A 19,518-nucleotide genomic window follows, 5' to 3' on the forward strand; every position below is an offset into this window, starting at 1 on the left:
TCGCCCAGTTGAGGGCGTAGTTTTCGTTTGTCTGACACCCCTCTGCCGGAAACCCATCGTTTCAAGCCCTCAGTCTAGCTCGCTGTTCGTCCGATCCGTTCAGCTGCCGCCATTTCACGCTTCGTTAGACCCAGATCCGTCGTCGGCCATCTTCCTTGTCGCCGTTGGATCTATCCTAGGTAAGGTTGAGGTAGTTCGGTTCGATCTCTTAGCCATTAACGTTGGGTTTCGTCATTTTGATTCACAGTTGTTGGGTTTTATTTGAAGGTGAGTTTTAGCGAATCTTGGACTTAGAGGAAACGTCGTCAAGGGAGGTTGGAAGTGATCTTCATCCTTTGGGTAAGTTTTTGGATAGTTTGAACTTGGGTCCGAAGTTTCGCTATTATGGTTGAACTGGAATTTTTTGAGTTGTTTTCAGAATTGGGACCGCTACTTCGGGTTGCCGCCATAGTTTGGCCGTTTGATTTTTGTTATTCGTAGAGTTTCATTTAAGGTAAGTAATCTTACCACTGGAACTACCCATGGGCCAAGTTTTAGTTGTATGCTAGCATGATGAATGTATGTTATGGTAAACGTTAGCATGTTGATTGATAGTATGACCTAGATCAAAGTATGTTCTGGCACGAGTCCTAATTTGATTACATATACATCTAGGCACTTGATTAGGTGGTATGTGTTTCCATATGTTGGTATCTGATCTGCTGATGTTGAGGCATACTTTTATGTTGTGGATATGAAGTTAAGGTATACATGAATGTTGTAGAATATGCTGTTGAGGATTATGTGTATGTGGTAGAGCCATGGTATCGAGGGTTACATGTATGTCATAGATTCGTACGGTGTTGATTTTTGAATGTTGAGACTGTGTGAATGTCCTCACTGATTAGTTAGATGCTTACCAGTTTATGTTTCCTTCGGGATTCACCAGTTTTGTGTTTCCTTCGGGATTCACCAGTTTGTGTCTCCTTCGGGATTCACCAGTTTTGTGTTTCCTTCGGGATTCACCAGTTTTGTGTTTCCTTCGGGATTCACTAGTTTTGTGTCTCCTTCGGGATTCACCAGTTTTGTGTTTCCTTCGGGATTCACCAGTTTGTGTCTCCTTCGGGATTAACAAGTTTTTGTTTCCTAAGGGATTCATCAGAGGTAGTGAGCATACTTAACTACAGTAGGATAGGACTCAGTCTCTTCCCTGTTTTCATGTGTGTATATGTGTCATAGGTGGGTATCTAGAGAACATAGATACCTAGCCTGACCCCAATGGTGGGGTTACTTACTGAGTATTTCATACTTATCCTTTCTTATGTTGATGTTTCAGGAAAAAGTAAAGATGCACCAGCGATGGCGCAGCGGAATTCATGATTGTGTCACTGGGACTACATTTTTTCGTTTCCGCACCTTGAAATTTGAGTCCTTACTTTCCTCTTAATATTTAGTTTGACTGTTTAAAATGTATTACTAAGGATTATTTCTTTTATATACTTTTGTTAGTCTTTAAGAATTTTGGGTACCCTATTATTTGTTTTAACAATTTCATTTAATAAATGTCTTTTGAACTTCTTTTGTTTAATTAGTATTTATTTCAAATAACTGAGCGTCGTTTTAAATTCTGTGCATGCATTTATTTTAGTAACGGCCTTACCTAAGTCCTAGGGGGTCGGGTTGTTACAGTTGGTATCAGAGCCCATGTTTTGGATTCTGTAGACTGACTTACTACGTAAGTCTATAGTCCCCATGGCTGGTAACGGATTCCTCGTCATCGCCAGGTACGTTCTACTAATGAAAGTTTCACGTATATATGAGATCAGTGATGTAGTGATTTAAATGCTTGATGCCTGAGGAAGGCCCAGAAATAGTTAGTTAACGTACGAATTTATGACAGAACATGACACCTAAATATAAAACAAGGAAAACAGTTAGAGAAGAAATGCAAGCAGAGAGAGAGGGGAGTAGTCAAACTACTCCGGCGGCGCCAATTCCGCCTATGACCCAAGTAGATGAAAAGGCAATGGAAGCCCGAATTAGTGAAGCTGTTGCAACCGCTCTGATGGGGAAACTGCAGGAGCTGATTCGTAGCACGATGGCAAGATAGCCTGCCCAGACTCAGGCTCAAGAAGAACCGGTGCCGAGCCGTTACAACAAACCCGTCCGCAGGACAAGGACACGCAGGGTCTGTCTCTCAAGGCCAAACATTTAAGGGATTTTCGAAAGTATGACCCTCGCCCCTTTGATGGATCATTAAAGGACCCCACCAAGGCAGAAATGTGGTTGTCATCCATCGAGACAATTTTTCGTTTTATGAGGTGCCCAGAAGAGCACAAATTGCAATGCGCAGTCTTCATGCTGACTAGTAATGTGACAATCTGGTGGCGTTCGACAGAAAAGATGATCGATATTGGAGGTGACCTTGCAACCTGGGAACAGTTCAAGGAACGTTTTTATGAGAAATACTTTTCGGCCAACACCCGATATAATAAGTAGGCAGAATTCTTGAACTTGAAGCAGGGCGTTATGTCAGTGGAGGAATATGAGCAAGAGTTCGATAAGCTGTCTCATTTTGCTCCTGAGCTAGTAGCCACCGAGGCAACAAGGACTGAGAGATTTATCCAGGGCCTGAGGAGCACGTTGTGGGGGATGGTGCATGCCTTGGATCACAAGACGTATGCTGCGACACTGCGAGCCGCTATGAGGATTGATGCCGACTTCCAGGGAGAAGAAGAATACAGGAGGTCACTCGGGATTGGGACCTCCACAGGTCAGAAAAGGAAGGCTGAGCACAAGACTCTTGATATTCAGTAGAAAGGTCAGAACACAGTACATGCTCCACGTTAGTGGGGACAATAGAGTACCCAGGCTGGGAATGGCAGGGAAGATAGACCGATATGTACCACTTGTGGTAAGCAGCACTGGAGACGTTGTTTAGCCGGCTCTGGGATTTGTTTCCGTTGTGGCCAGAAGGGGCATATGGCAGATAGATGCCCAAGGAGGAATGCGCCTGAACACAGGAGCCATCCTGCAGGCTCATTCCAGGGAGGCCTGAACTGCCAGCAACAGGAGGGAAGGGTATTTTCTACCACTCGGCGTGAGGTCGAGAAGTCAGGCACCATGGTGACAAGTACACTTCCCATTTTGGGACACCATGCTTTTGTTTTATTTGACTCTGGCTCTTCGCACTCGTTTATATCTACTGTATTTGTGAGACATGCCATGTTAGACTCAGAATCATTGCCATTTGCAGTCTATTTCCACTCTATCAAGAGAGATCATGTTAGCTATAGAAAAGATAAAAGCATGTCAAGTAGAGATGGCTAATCGCACATTAGATGTAACTCTGATAATTTTAGATATGCGCGATTTTGATGTTATATTAGGCATAGATTGGTTAGCTGCTAACCATGCCAATATAGATTGCTCTCGTAAGGAGGTCATCTTTAATCCTCCTACAGGAGCCAGTTTTAAGTTTAAAGGGGTTGGGAGGTCATCGCATAGGTAAGAGCCAGTTTCATAATTTTTTATATACATTCTTGTCAAATTAGTTGTATATTTATCATATTATTAATAAATTAGTTTTATATACTGCTTTTGCTATTATTTTAACGATTTGGAAAAAAAAAATCACTTCATAAAAAAATGGTCATAACTTTTGTTACAAAAAGTGTAATTCATCAATTTAGGTTTTGTTGTGGTTTCTTTAACAAGCTACTATTTTTTCTATGGCTTTACAACCTATTAGACTCCTCTTTGATAGTCAATGGGAAGAGAATTCTCACTACCATGATTTTCAAAATTTTGAAGCGAATATTACATCAAATTCATCGTTCCGAAAATTTGTAGAATATCTCCAAGGTAAAAAAATTTTCCTCCGCTGAGCTAACTATATTCTGATTGGCAATGTACTGGATTGGTTCTGCCAATTCGAATATAATTGAAGATAAAGATATTTTGTGGTTGATGTCAGCTTTATCAGAGTCCCTCAAATTGATGAAACTACAAATACCAGGTAATTGTAGAATAAAAACATATATACAAGGTAATTGTTATTCCTTAACAACAACGACACTCATAATTTTGCTCATGGTTTTTCATTAATTTATTCAAATCTTTGAATTGTTTTTCATAATTTTATACATGCATTCTTAATAAATTAGCTATATATTCTCATATTCTTAATAAATAGTGTTATATACTATTTTTGCTATTATTTCAACGATTTGGAAAAAAGAAATATCACTTCACAAAAAAATGGTCATAACTTTTGTTACACAAAATGTTCGTCGATTTAGATTTTTTTTTTGTAGTTTCTTTAACAAGCTACTATTTTTGCTATGACTTTACAACAGATTAGACTCCCCTTTAATGATCCGTGGGATGAGAATTCTCACTACCAGGATTTTCAAAATTTGATGCGCATATTCAATCAAATTCATCGTTCCAACAATTTGTGGAATATATCCAAGGTAAAATTTTTCCCTTCGCTAAGTTAACTATATTTCATTTGACAATGTACTGATTGGTTCTGTCAATTCGAAGATTGTTGAAGATAAAGATATTTTGTGGTTGATGTCAGTTTTATCAGAGTCTCCCAAATTAATGAAACTATAAATACCAGGTAATTGTAAAATAAAAAACAAGATTGATTAATGTATACAGGGTAATTGCTGATATTCCTTAACAACAAATTCCCTCAAATTCCCGGCTAATTTTGCTCATGTAGATACACAGGATGAAGTTCACTTATTCCTATCTTCAGGGTAAGTAAATGAATTGCTCCCTTAACTACTGACTCCGATATTGAACAATGGGTTCCTCCTTCTCAATGTTGTGGGTCTTTTGTGGAGTGACAATGTTGAAAGAGTTTGATTAATTTAATCGCGTATTATTGGAGCTTCGAATCTGTAGGCCCATTAAGTCTCTCTGCTAGCTCATTAAGGATAAGATAAAGATTATTTAATTTTGGAAGAATTTGAATTGTTCAAATTATAAAGGAATTTATGTTAATTGTATATTATACAATTAATATAATGTATATTCATACATTACATTATAAAATTAATTTTGAATAAGATTCAAAATTAAACTATATATTATGAGAGAAGAATTTATTTGAATAAGATTCAAATAAATAATATGAATCATGAGATTCATATTAAAATTATAGGTTAAATTTAATATGAATAGGATTCATATAAAAACTACGAATTAAATTTAATGCGAGTGGGATTCATAATAAAACTATAGTTATATTTGGATATGATTCAGATGTAATATTAATTAAATATATATATTTAATTGATTAATATTAATTAATTAGAATAATTAATAATGATTTAATTTAGTAAATTAAATAATAACTCACTTGCAGTTAAACAGGAGTTAACGTGAGTGGGCTGAGGGGAGTTACCTCCCTCACTTGTTAGGCAGAAAGTGTCTACATTTGGTGATGCAGTAGAAGAATTGTTCTTCTGTGACTCTCTCACTCTCAATCTCTCATCACTCTCACATAATTGTAGGGCAAGAGTTTCTCTGTAAAAAATAAAAATATAAATAAAAACCCTCCTCTCTTTGTCTTCCAAAAAGAGGTTCCCACAAACCTAGTCCTTGTCGAAGAAAAGCGAAAAAGATCCTAGTGGTGATGTTCTGTTTGTGATTGAAGAGATTGTGGATATAGTGAAGAATTGAAGACGATAGAAGAGTAGTCTTCAAAGGTAATCTATTATCCCTTGATATTCTTCACAGATATGTTTAAATTTCTTTGTATTTTCGGTGAATTTGAAATACATATTAAAAACACATGCGTTCATATGTTTCCACGCGAGATTCGTTCTCATGTAGCTTGTTCTTATAAATGGTATGGGATGGTGAGTAGAGACGGATTCGAGGAATCTATGGAGTTAATTGGCTCCCACATATATCTGATCTTCAGTTAACTGAGCTGCACATTTGTCGGCAAAGGATGCTCTTCTCCAGCGGTCTGAACGTATATGGCTTGAGAATTGGCCCTGTTTTCTTTCTACTACTGTTGCTGATGAAGCTTTACTTCCCTTTCATATTTCCTTGTAATCATTTTTTCTAGCTTGTTCTTATAATTAAAAAAAAAATGTCAAGGATCTCATTTTCAAATCTATTTATGAGGTTTTTTTTTAGGCTTTCTTGGAATAGACAACTTGAATAACCTGCATGGGGTTTGGCCATGTAGGCTTTGACCCATTCCTCCTCTTTCCCCGAGTAGGCAAGTGTCACTTTTGATGCTTTCTCTTACTCTTGGATTAATTTGAAGTGTCACAACCCTTTCTCTCACTCTTGGATTAATTTTGCACCCACAAAGTCTCTTTTAGCACAAATTTTTCTTTTGGTCCAAAATTACCTGCGACAAGTAATAATAATAAGAGCATAATACATGGTCATCAAGGTTTCAAAATGATTACTTTAGTCTTTGAGGGTTGAAAATGGTTGTAAATCGCCAATCACCGTTAATAAATTAGTAATTTATTTCTGGGTGATCAAGTAGAAATGAGTTGGTAAAACTATTATATTTTATGTTATTTTTAACTTATTTTTAACAAACCAACTTTTCCAAAGAAAGAAACTAAAGGTATTATACTCAAACGTGCTAAAATCAAAATTCATTCAAAGAGTAAAATGAGGATTTAAAAGAAAAAAATAAAAATAACTTTGAGGAATAAATAGGAACAAATTTATTTTCGGGATCCCATCACAAACTTAAAATAAGCCTGATTGTAACTCAAGTGAAAACAAATAAATGTTCTGGTTCAAGAAAATAATGCCAAATCTAGTCCTTGAAAACAAAATTAAACTACAAAAAAGTTCTAAAAATATATATAAGGTGAAAGTTCAATTAGACACGGTCCCATATGACCAACTGGCATGCCTTTGTCATTACCTAAAAAAAATATACAAAAAGGGTGAGCGTGAAAGACACTCAGTAACTCCTCTGATGGGATCATATATGCACATCTACACATAGAGACGAGCAATTAATTTTCAGGTCACTAACCCTCTATGGTGCGAGCATGAGTTCTCTGGAGCACCCACTCATATCGATAGTACCTAACACCCATTCGGCGGAGCTCGAGCCTCCCTTGCCACAAGTCTCCAATGCATAAATGAGTAGTTTTCAAGTCGCGCTGCCATGATGCGAGTAGCAAACAAATATATGCATCAGATCCCCTAGCTTGCGTGTCAAGTACATTTATGTCACACAGACAAGCAAAATGTATGTGGCCCACATACCAGAATAAGTTAGAAATCACCTCATATTTATTTCAAATACCAGCACAAGAAGAGTTGATCACAAGTCAAGGGCTGATCCAAGACTAAGATTTCAACAAATTGATATTCTCTTCGTAATATGCAAATTGATGATTCAATCTCCTTAAACTCAAGAAAAGTTGATCGACAAGTCAAGGGTTGATTCAAGTCGATCAACAAGCCAAATATCACTCCAAACTAATCAACAAACTAGGGTCGATCCAAATTGATCAATAAACTAGAGGTCGATCAAAACTGATTAACAAGTCAATGGTCGATTCAAGTCCATCAACAAGTTAGAACCCAATCCAACTAGTCAACAAGATCAACAAGTCCAAAGGTTTGATTCTCCAAAAAGATCATCAAACCCAAAGGTCGATCATTTAAGAAGATCAATAAGCTTAGGAATTAAAGTTATGCATCCGAGGAAAAAATCATAGGATAAAAATTAGAGACAGTAACAATTATACCACAAATCACCCCTATATATTCCACAGAAAAGTCGTATTTTTCAACAAATTTCCTTAATTATCAGAAGAAAAATTATTAAGTTATTAATATTCATAAGTTATTGTCCATGTTTTTCAATATGTACAATAAATTATATATTTGCTCAAATCTTATTATTGTTGAAACCGAATGTCGATCGTTGTGGCGTGGATAAACTCACTGCCTTAAAAGTAAGATCGATGCGACCTCGGTGCTAAATCGCCAAAATCGGTTGCTCCCCAAGGTTAACACAACTCCTAATCTTTGACGTGTACTCGTTGGAGACCGGATTGGAATCGATGAAAAATTACTCAAGAAATAGTAGAGAGAAGAAGTAAAGGTTAAAAATCTTGAAAACAAAGAATTTCTATCTTGATCTTGCAAAACTTTCTTCTTTATAAATAAGATGAGGAAGACGAAAAAGACAAGAAAACAACTAGTTTTCAACAGCTATAAACGGCTAGTTTCCATTCGTTATAAATGGCTAGTTGCCAACAGTCATAAATGGTTAGTTTTTCAACTTTTGTATTTGCTATGGGCCTTGGCCCAAAGTCATTTCCAACAATCCCGAACAAATGACTAGTATAGCAAAGCAACAAAAGAAAAAACTTAAAACCATTGAAAAATTTAAAACTATAAAACTTTAAAAATGTTTCTGAGCAAAGATAGGAGAACAAACTTAAGCATCAATATCTATGATTTGAATTGTGCATAGTGAAGTAGGGCAATAACTTTGTTAGAGAAATTGAAAGTTCAAATGAGTTACTTCTTGGACTTTCAATAACTACGGTTGAGAACCCCACAACACGTTTTACTCCTTAAATTTTCATCGATTCTACGATAAAAGCATGCTATTTAAGGCCATGCACATAAAACATGGGTCAACATGAAAGCTTTAGAAAAAGACCCTTAAACTTTTCCATAGAAGGTGGTCATACCTTTACAATCATGTTAATTTGCTTCATAAAGTATATTGCAATAGACCACTAAAAAACTGAACTATGAAAACTTCACATCTAGTCCATGTCAGAACCAACTTTATCAAGTCTGTCAAAGACAAACCACTCAAAATTTGAGCTATGAAGATTTTACAATTATCCATCAAGTTCATACTAGGACCACCCAAAGGAAAGATTTTTTCAACGTTTGAGTTATGTTTATCAAATCCATACTAGGACCACACAAATGAAGGGTTATGGACCATCAAGTCTATCGCAATAGACCACTTAGATAAAGGGTTATGGACCACTATAATGGTTTGAGTTCCATGCTTGTTGAAAATTCTAGAATTACTCTCCTTGTTAGGGCTGTAATGAGAGGATCTACAAATTCCTCTCAAACCTTACAATGAAATAATCCTCCTTTCAATAATTGTTTCACAGCTCCATGCCTGAGGCATATATGCGTCCTCTTGCCATCATACACTATTCTTGGCAATTCTTATGGCAGCTTGTGAATCACAGTGCAAAGAGATTGGTACTAATGCCCCCCTCCCTTCCCCCTTCCGGTACATCTCCCAATAGACTTTTAAAGCCACTCATACTGATGTCCCTCACAATGGTGCATCTCCCAATAAGCTTCTAAGCCACTCAGCCTCTTGTTCTACTAATTCTAAAGCAATAAATTCAGACTCCATAGTAGACCTTGCGATATAAGTTTGTTTTGTAGACTTCTATGAAATAGCTTCTCTACCCAATAAGAACACATCCACTAGTAAAGCTTATTTCGTCATTCTAAGTTACCCAGTTTGAATACAGTACCCTTCTAATATGGTATAAAAATATTAAAATGCAAACAATAATCTATTGTACCATTAAGATACTAATAAACGATGAAAAGCAATCAAATGATCTTTAATCATAGGTCTATTATAGTTCATAAAAACATAACACTTCCTATAATCTTTGCATATTCAGATCGAGAAACACTATTTACCTTATTTTTCGTAAGATTCATACAAGCATCATAAGGTGCTCTTATAGGAGCATTATCAAAGCAATCAAATCTCACTTTTCAATGTGTGATTGATATAGAGAAAATTCATTTTCAGTTTTCCTTATCTGAACACCAAGTGTCACATCATCCTCACCTAAATTTTTTCATTTCAAATTGTGAAGACATAAATAACTTAGTATTATTACTTACATCTATGTTTGTATCAAAGATCAGTATACCATCAATATACAAACAAATAATCACATAATCAGCTCCAATAAATTTGAGTAAATGTATGTATTAAAGAATATTAACAAATATTCACATAATTAGTTCAAACAACTTGAGTAAATACGTCTTTACATCCATGTGATGTATTATACAAATGTTATCAAAGGTTTATAATGACTATTTCAAATATTTTAGTTATATAAAAATATGCATCAAAATATTTGAAGATTCATTTAAACCTAATTGGTTTGTTTCCTTTCAGAAATCGAAGATGCATGTTTAATCCATAATGTCTATTTAAAAGTTGCTAAATCATATAACAACCATAAATCAACAATTTTCATTTTCTCTTTTCAAGATCCTTGACATGCTCAATAAAGACTTTCAATCAATTGAAATTGTATATATGTACATCTATGTACCTATGATCTTATTAACTAATGTGGGACTTTAGTCGTATTCCCAACAATCCTCCCCTCAAACAAAGGACTAACTGAGCCTCCCTTGAAGTAGTCATCCATCCATCTTACTCTTATCTAGGTTAACTCCTTTTACTAGAGCATATTGCCTATCCGATATAGTTCAACCATGGATCACATCACGACTTCTTTCGAAGTTCCACTACATCTTTGTTCGACACTTAAGGATTATATTAACATGACTAAACTAGGGACACGACTGTGACATCACTTATTAGGGATAACAATTCTCCATATATCTTCACAATAGTATGATATTATATCTACTTTGGACATAAGCCCTCATGACTTTGCTTTTGGGTTTGATCCCAAAAGGTCTCACACAAACGGAAATAGTTGTTATAGCTTATATACGCATGAAAAGTCCATATAAAATATCAACATATTTTATAGCGTAGACAATATGTCAAATTATCATCAATTCTACAAGATTCCACATAAAATTGATGGAATTTATATATTTTCATACTATAAGTAAGCTAGGTGATAGTCAAAATAATGTTATAGGGCCAAACTCAATTTAAAAGTAACAATAATACTTTTCAACTTCATGAAATTTAAAGGCTAAATATAACAATTTAATCATGCATAAACTTTTGTTAAATATAACACACATGGAATGTTATCTCGATTAATGATAACATAATAATTAGACTTCCTCAAATAGATCATATAAACACCCCATTTAGAATATGAAAAGCAATACAATAACAACAATAAGATTATTTTCTTATTGCACTTGTCATGAGACAATCATGCTCAAATATAGCAATTAAATGAAATTGTCAAATTCTCATACCTTATATAAAAATTTGAAATATATATCGTTGAGATTAAAAATATAGGATATTCAATATATATTAAAGTCCATTCAAAATAATAATAAAAAAAACTCGATGATTTTGGATTTGGATCAAGATTTTAATCAAATCAAGAAAATCTCACTACCATCATCATCCAAATTGACAATAATTTGAAATTTAAAAATTGAATGTGATCAAAATATCTTCACCTTAAAGCCATCATACTTAACGATCAACAACAACTACTAGATCCACACTATAGATTTTATGTACGGTTGCAAAACCTACATTTCAAAAAAACACAAGCATGTCTAGTAAACAATGTTAATTAGTCTACTAATTTACTCAACATAAAGTGAATAATCAATATGTCAACACACCATTTTAAAAATAAGTATATAATGGTATTCATTTATAAGGATCAATAAAATTATGAGCACATTCTAGTTCTGAAAGATTCATTCTAAAACATAAGGCTCGAAATATATGTAAAGCTCACTCATTAATCATGTTCAAGCTAAACGGAAGACAATAATGAAACATAGAGGTTAGGAGTGGAAAAACCTTCAATTAGTCAACAACATAAATGTATTCACAAAATAGAAAATACCTATCTGAAAAAATTGAATTTGGTGGAAGAAACCACCGATCAAATTCTTTTCAATATATTTGAATCAAATCAAGAAGATATCACTATCATCAACGTCTAAATTAACAATGACAATTAACTATAAGACCCAATATCATGCTACAAAAATCACATATTCCAAAACTCTATCACAAGCACATAAGACAATCAACATAAATCAATTTACTAATTTACTAATTACAAATGAAAATATAATATATTGAATTGTCTCACCAAATTTCTCAAATCATTTTGAAAATTAGTGCATAATTATTTTGGTCATTATTTTATTAAATTATTCTCCCAAGTATCTACTTTCAATCTTTTTTCTTAATTTTTCTTTTCAATTTGAAAGGACAAATTTTCTAATTTCAAATATCCCTACAATCTAAAAACTAGGAATCAAAATATAATCTCTATCAAAATTTCTTTCCAATATAATTTAATTCAATTTGGTGATTCATGATTATATCTTTCCACGAATTAGGCTATGTCCTCTACCAGATCATCCTTTACCTTCATAAAATAAATAAAAACAGGAGCTAAATAACTATTCACACATGAAACTGCTACAGCAAAATTTGATTTTTTTTTTTTTTAATATCTACCAGTAATTCGACCACGATAATTCATGTATAATCAAAACCCAATTCCAAAAATAAGGAACTACAAACAATAGAGACATTCTTTGTAAGCATAGTAATAGCTAATTTAGGTTTCAAATTCTCATTTTCAATGGAAACCATTTGCATAAATAGTATACGACAAATTTCTTGATCTGTATTCCCTCGAATCATGGCACCGTGAAGATCGGGCGAATAGCTTCTCGGATTGAGATTAGGCAAGACTGCGAGTGAAGGAAATGTTTCAATTTTGGACAGATCCAAGAATTCTGCAGATTTGATCGACATTTGGTGATGATTTTGAGTGAATTTTTGCTTCCAAATTGTGATTGTTGGAACTGAATGTCAATCATTGTGTCATGGATAAACCCACTGCCTTGAAAGCAAGAATGGTACAACATCGGTGCTAAATTGTCAAAGTTGGTTGCTCCTCAAGGTTAACAGAACTCCCGATCTTTGACGTGCATTAATTAGAGACTGGATTGGAATCAATGACAAATTACTCAGAAAACAGTAAAGAGAAGAAGTAAAGGTTGGAAAATCTTGAAAACAAAAATTTTCTACCTTGATCTTGCAAAACTTTCTTCTTTATAAAGAAAATGAGAAAGAAGAAAATGACAAGAAAACGGCTAATTTCCAACAACTATAAACGGCTAGTTTTCAATAGTCATAAATTTCTAGCTTTTCCACTTTTGTGCTACAAGCCTTGGTCCAAAGTCATTTCCAACCCATCAGTTCATATACAAACTTCATGATGACTATATAAATGGTTCATATTATCTCAAAGGGTGGAATGAAACATACACAAAATTCTAAGCCAATTATCCAAAAATGATGGCTTTGAATAGTTTCTCAATGGTTTTGATGTTTGTAATTTTTGCATTTACTATTAACATTGACACCTGTTTTGCAGTCTCCAAAAGAATACTTTTACAATCATTGACGCCAATGAAAGTGACGATTTTGAACCTTTAAAGATATGATACTCTCATTGCTCACTGCAATTCCAAAGACGATGATTTAGGTCAACAATTTACAAAATTTTGATATTTATTGATCTTGAAATTCAAAATTTTTTGGTTTAATTAAATCTCATTTTGGTACTAAATTTTTAAAGCACCGTTTTGTAACCATTTATAAAAACCATTTATAACCATTATGACCATTTACAAAATCTCATTTATAACAATATAACAACAACCCACTAGGTTCTCCTCCAATAAAATAATCAACCAAATAATTGTTCCCCAATACACCACAAATAAATCACCAAACAATCAACCAACAATAGACAACAATAAACCACAAAATTCTGGAAGACTAAAAACAAAGAGCAAACATGAATTATACGTGGAAAACCTTTACCACAGGACTTGTGAGGAGTCCATCCTTGTCAACTTCTTTATTATGATAAAATTGAGGGAAAAAGAACTCAAATCATTCATACAAAGGTTCACTACCCATCAATACTTTCATACATTAAAGATGAATACTTGAGAGATAAAAATGAATGAACTCTTTACAGAGAAAACCAATGAGCGGAAGTAGATCGTTCCAAATCCCATTGTGACAGAACATCAACATTTACAATCTAATCACATAATAGTTATGCATCAAGTATAACTTATAGTATGCTTCATAAAAGAAAATACTAGAATGCGAGTGCACATACCCTTGAAGAACTTTTCTTCTCATATCCCTCAATCAAACTTAGTCCAACATCCAATAGCACGAAAGCAAACTAGTGAACAGCACGAACTGTAGAAGCCTCGAATACAATCGAGTAACACTCAACCCTCGACCCTCGAACACCAAGCAAACACTACCACGAGGCTACCTTGGTATTCTCGGTGTGAAAATTCAGGAGTTATGGGCTCTGTATGGATTTGGTAGAGGGAAGGAGGAATTGAACGATCGTGTAGATGATTAAGTAAGTAGGAGAAGAAAGGAGTCTATCATGTAGACTTGGGTACTCGATCGTGTAGCAGCGAGCAGCTATAATATAGTAATCTTTACTCAATCGTTTACTCTCTCAAGGCTATTGTATAGCTTTTGGTTTAATGTGTGTTCTATTTGAAAAAATGAAAATGATTTTCATTTTATCCATCAGTTACCATAACTGATTACAACTTTCCACTAAGTTGGTTATTACGAGAAAAAATTGATTTAATTATAAATAAATATTATATTCATAACTTATAGTTTTAATATCACATCTCATGCAATATATAAACTATAGTTCTTTTTCTCCTTTATGGCATTTAATATTAATTCCTCCAATTAATGTATCTAATACATCAAATCAATTATATCACATATAATTGAAGCAATTTAATTATATCATATATAATCAAATTTTCTCTTGCTAATTTGAACATTTCAAACTAACCCAAAAACTTATTCTCAACATGAATCCATCGAGCTACTAAGGGGACCTTATGGACCTGTAGTTTGAAGCTCCAACGGTGCGTGAATAACTGACTAAACTCTTTAATCACGATATCCACCATCCATTAACTACTGGGCATTTCACTAAAGACCGACAGCTGCACTCTTCGTGCTATAGATATCTTTCTGTGTCCATTGGATATAACCAAACAACAGTACGATGACCCTTCACAAATTGCTCATAAGTACAATTGGGCCAATTTACCGTTTTTCCCCTATAGTTACATCTAACTCCTTAAAGACCACTGATTCTTTTAATGAACAATAGATCTTAGTCCTACTATGAGTAAGCACTTCTCGAGTCAAAAGAAGGTGTGGTGTCACATTGTTTAAGTCCTGTAATCATCCCTTAAAGGAGCAATTTATCTACTTACCTCTACTTCAGGGAATGAATGAATTCTCTTTTGTGTAGCTAAGTTCTCAGCTCACCAATCAGACGAATCCCGAAAGTAGTAGGTATGAGTTGACGATCTGGCCACTCGCACCCATGAAAATCAAAAGACTGCCCTCATAAGCCGAAGTTCACAACTCACTCAGGATTAAGGTCATGTTACCTATGGTCATCCTAGTGAAATGAAAGCCTCTGTCATGAACGGCGTTATGTAACAAGACTAAAGATTTCGTGGTTCGGTTTTATATAAACTCCTTTATATAGAGCATTTCCGCTCGCATGTCTAATACATGAATGATCAAAATCAGACCATTTTTAGCACTTTATAACACTTGTAACATCTACAAAGCAAGCCACACTCGTAGCGTCACCAGAATAAGGTTTCCCTCTTTTATCCATATACTACAGACCATTTAGGTTATCACTTAAAGTGTGATCCACTTGTATGTCTCCACAAACATGCTTAAGTTACAACGACAACCAGGGATCTTAGTTTATTGGTTTGTGGTTAATGCAACTAACATATCTCAAATTTCATAGACTGTAGTGAATAAAATATCTCATATTATTACATCACAAATAGTTTGTTCATACAGGTGTTTACAAACTATAGGACCCTATGAGATTTAAGGCATCAACCCCAACAAAAAAGAATGAAAATCATCCAATATTATGGATTATGTTTGGCAGTGATTACAGACAAAACAAAGCTCAAAATAACGATTCAACCGTTCAAAACGAGACCCTATGTGTCTTGAACAAGCTGGCCAAATTTTAGCATGATCCAACAGTTCAAACTTCGACAATCAACAACTTTTTAGAAGTTGTGCCTGAAAAACCGAACTACTATTTTTCTCTCTAATTTTTTTCTTCTTTTTCACTTTATTTTTCTTTAGGTCATCCCCATATCACATAAAATAAAACCTAAGGCTTTCAATATGGTCAAAACTAAAAACTAGACCCAATTGGGCTCACAAAACACAAGTTTAAAATAAGTTTTGCTTGTGCAACAAGTGGGTTGGACACCCACAACAATCTCCCTCTCCAGCCCAACACAAGGAAGACTCAATCACATCTATGATCACTTGAACATCATTTCAACAAGCTTACTACAAAGCTTAATCTTGGTTCCGTGAACTACCTTAGTTAACATATCTGCACTGTTCTTGTCGACGTGAACTTTATTAAGATTCAATCTCTTCTCTTCAATTACATCTCGTAACCAATGATATCTAATATCAATGTGTTTAGTGCAAGAATGATACATTGAATTCTTTCTCAAATCCATAGCGCTCTCACTATTACAAACTCTTGAACGAACCTTTTAAGCCATAAAATCTCATCGCTTGCTTCCATTGCTACAATATACTCTACCCCAATTGTGGATAATACTACGCATTTTTGTAGCTTGGATTGTCATGAGATGGCTCCCCCTGAAAATGTAAACACATAACCTAAGATTCCTAAGCTCTAAAAATGTTTTACAGCTACTGTAACGACCCGACCCCCTAGGACTTAAGTTAGGTCATTACTAAATACATGCATGCATGGAACTCAAAACGACACTCGGTTATAGCGAAATAAATGCTAATTAAATAAGGTAAGTTCAAAAGACTTTCATTAAATTCAAATACTAAAATAATAGGGTACCCATAAATCATAAAGGATAATAAATAAGTCTGAAAAGTGATTCTTAAAAGTAAGTTTTAAACATCAAAACTAAAAGTTAAGAGAAACATGAAAAGAACTCTAAATCTCATGATGTGGAAGCGTAAAAACTAGTCCCAGTGGCTCGATCACGAATTCCGCTTGTCCATCGTCGGTGCATCTCTACCCTTACCTGAAACAACAATATGAGAAAGAATGAGTATAAAATACTCAGTAAGTAACCCCACTACTGGGGTTAGGCTAGGTATTTATGTCCTCTAGATACCCACCTCTGGTGAAACATATACATTGCCCTAGTTCTTATGGGACACATATACACATGAAACAAGAAGAAAATTGAGTCATATCCTACTGTAGTTAAGTATGCACACTACCTCTGGTGAATCCCGAAGGAGACACAAACTGGTGAATCCCGAAGGAGACACAAACTGGTGAATCCCGAAGGAAACACAAACTGGTGAATCCCGAAGGAAACACAAACTGGTGAATCACGAAGGAAACACAAACTGGTGAATCACGAAGGAAATACAAAATCTAATGGGACTAACTAATCAATAAGGATATTTGCATAGACTCAACATCATAATCATCACTGTACAAATATATGACATACATATAAACCTCAACATCATGGCTCTACAACATACACATATACCTCAACATCATGGTTCTACAACATACAGGTATACCTCAACATCATCAGATCAAATACAACCATGGAAGTACATATCATCTCATACTAGGATTCAAGTGTCTATGTGCATAAATAAAGAATTCGGATCTCGTAACAGAACATACTTTAATCATGTTATACTATCAATCTTTCATGTTGTCATTCTGCCATAACCTTCATTTAACATGCTAGCATACATCTAACACCTGACCCGTGGGCAGTTCCAGTAGTAAAATTACTTACCTTAATCGAAAATTCACAGATAAAATCAGACAACCAAACGATGACAGCGGTTTGAAGTAATGACCCTAACATACGAATACAACCATTAAATTTCAGTCCAACAATAACTGTGAAACCTCAAACCCAAATCCAAAATACCCAAAAACTTACCCAAAGAAACTTGATATACAACCACTCCCAAGATTTCGACTCCAAAATCTCTTCCTAACAGATTTTAATTCCTAATGGACAACGACTTGGAACCTTAAAGATACAAGGGTTAAGTTAACATTTAATTCAGTAATCAATGCGTGCCTACAAACCAACAACAAGGACCAAAACTCTTGCCGAACAATCTCGAATCCGCTGGACAACCGCTTCTGTAATTTCCCAAGCTCAAATCATAAATCAAAATAATGCGACTAATTTAACTTTCATTCCAACATAATGGGCATCCAAAAAAAAATCCTTCAATAAACCCGACCCAATAGAAAAATAGATCTTACCCAAATCTAAGAGTCCGACGAAGAACCATGCAATAGGGGATAGGCAGCGCGGCGATGGACGGTGGAGGAGATCGGCTGGAGGCGGCGGCGGCACGGACGCGACTATGACCAGTTGGACGAGAGCGACGCGCGGAGGGCGAGCGGCGCTGGATAATCACTGCTTGCTGACGATTAAACCGATCTGCATGAACGGCGACCCACGAATGAACGATCGGCGACTGGTGGTGGCTTGGTCGGACGCACGTGGTGCCGGCTGGAGAGTTTCGCGTGGAGAGGAAAAAACGGGGGAGGGGGTTTCGGGTAGGGAGGCGTGAGGAAGAAGAAGGAAAAGATTTTGTTTTATAAAATAATAATAATAAAAAAAAGAAATAAGTATAATTATATTTAATTCCTTTCCTTATTTTAGTTTATACTATTAAATTCCTTTTCGTTTCAAAATTAAACTTGAAGTCCAAAATTCTAGAAATGCCCTCCAACTAATAACAATTACTGAAATTCCAAATAATAAAATTACTGAATTACATTATTATTAAAAAATGTGCAGGGTGTTACAGCTACTTTCCAAATAATAAAATTACTGAATTACATTATTATTCTTCTTTCCCTAGAGTCCTAAGCTCTCATCACAGAGTTTCTATGGAAGAATGATAGGGATTTCAAGCAGAATCCCTTCTCAGTGTGTTCTTGTTGTCTCCCACAATATATCCCCTAATATATGTCACAATCTCTATTGAAAAACTCAAAACTAAGAACTAAGCACTAAGAACTTCGAATTCGGAACTAACAACTAACAACTCCTGCATGGCATTTTCATGGATATTTATAGTCGTTTACGTTCACTGCTTTTCTTAAGCGCATGATTGCTTTGATGAGGTGCATTAAATTCCATATCCTGCCACACCGACTGCAACTTGTTAATGGTTCATTGAATCTTCAACACAACTTTCTTGTCGGCCACCAACACAACTTGTGATGTGACACCCACCGCCCATGTCATGCCTCATCGCTTGCAGCTTATGCGATCATCTTCAATTTCTTCCTAGGCCGCTTCTTGCTTTGAACTCATTAATGGGCATGTGATCACGCGATCATCAGACTGTTGAAAGGTATACTGCACACAAGTAGTGAAATTAGTCTGGAATTTAAATATGTTATG

General features: G+C 35.0%; 1 long non-coding RNA gene and 1 pseudogene across 1 annotated transcript; one reads left to right on the plus strand and one right to left on the minus strand.

Moving 5' to 3' along the window:
* Positions 1–1,882: 1,882 nt before the first annotated feature.
* LOC150035845 (uncharacterized) lies at positions 1,883–3,309 on the plus strand (annotated as a pseudogene).
* A 13,580-nt stretch (positions 3,310–16,889) lies between these two features.
* On the minus strand, positions 16,890–18,719 carry LOC150035846 (uncharacterized). Its single transcript, XR_016529543.1, has 2 exons — positions 18,363–18,719; positions 16,890–17,133 (listed from the first exon to the last, which is right to left on the minus strand). It is a non-coding gene; the product is annotated as an uncharacterized LOC150035846 (long non-coding RNA).
* Positions 18,720–19,518: the final 799 nt, after the last annotated feature.

Source organism: Benincasa hispida, chromosome 5 (assembly GCF_027475165.1).
Source record: "Benincasa hispida cultivar pf3 chromosome 5, pf3_genome.v1.1, whole genome shotgun sequence".
NCBI lineage: Eukaryota > Viridiplantae > Streptophyta > Magnoliopsida > Cucurbitales > Cucurbitaceae > Benincasa > Benincasa hispida.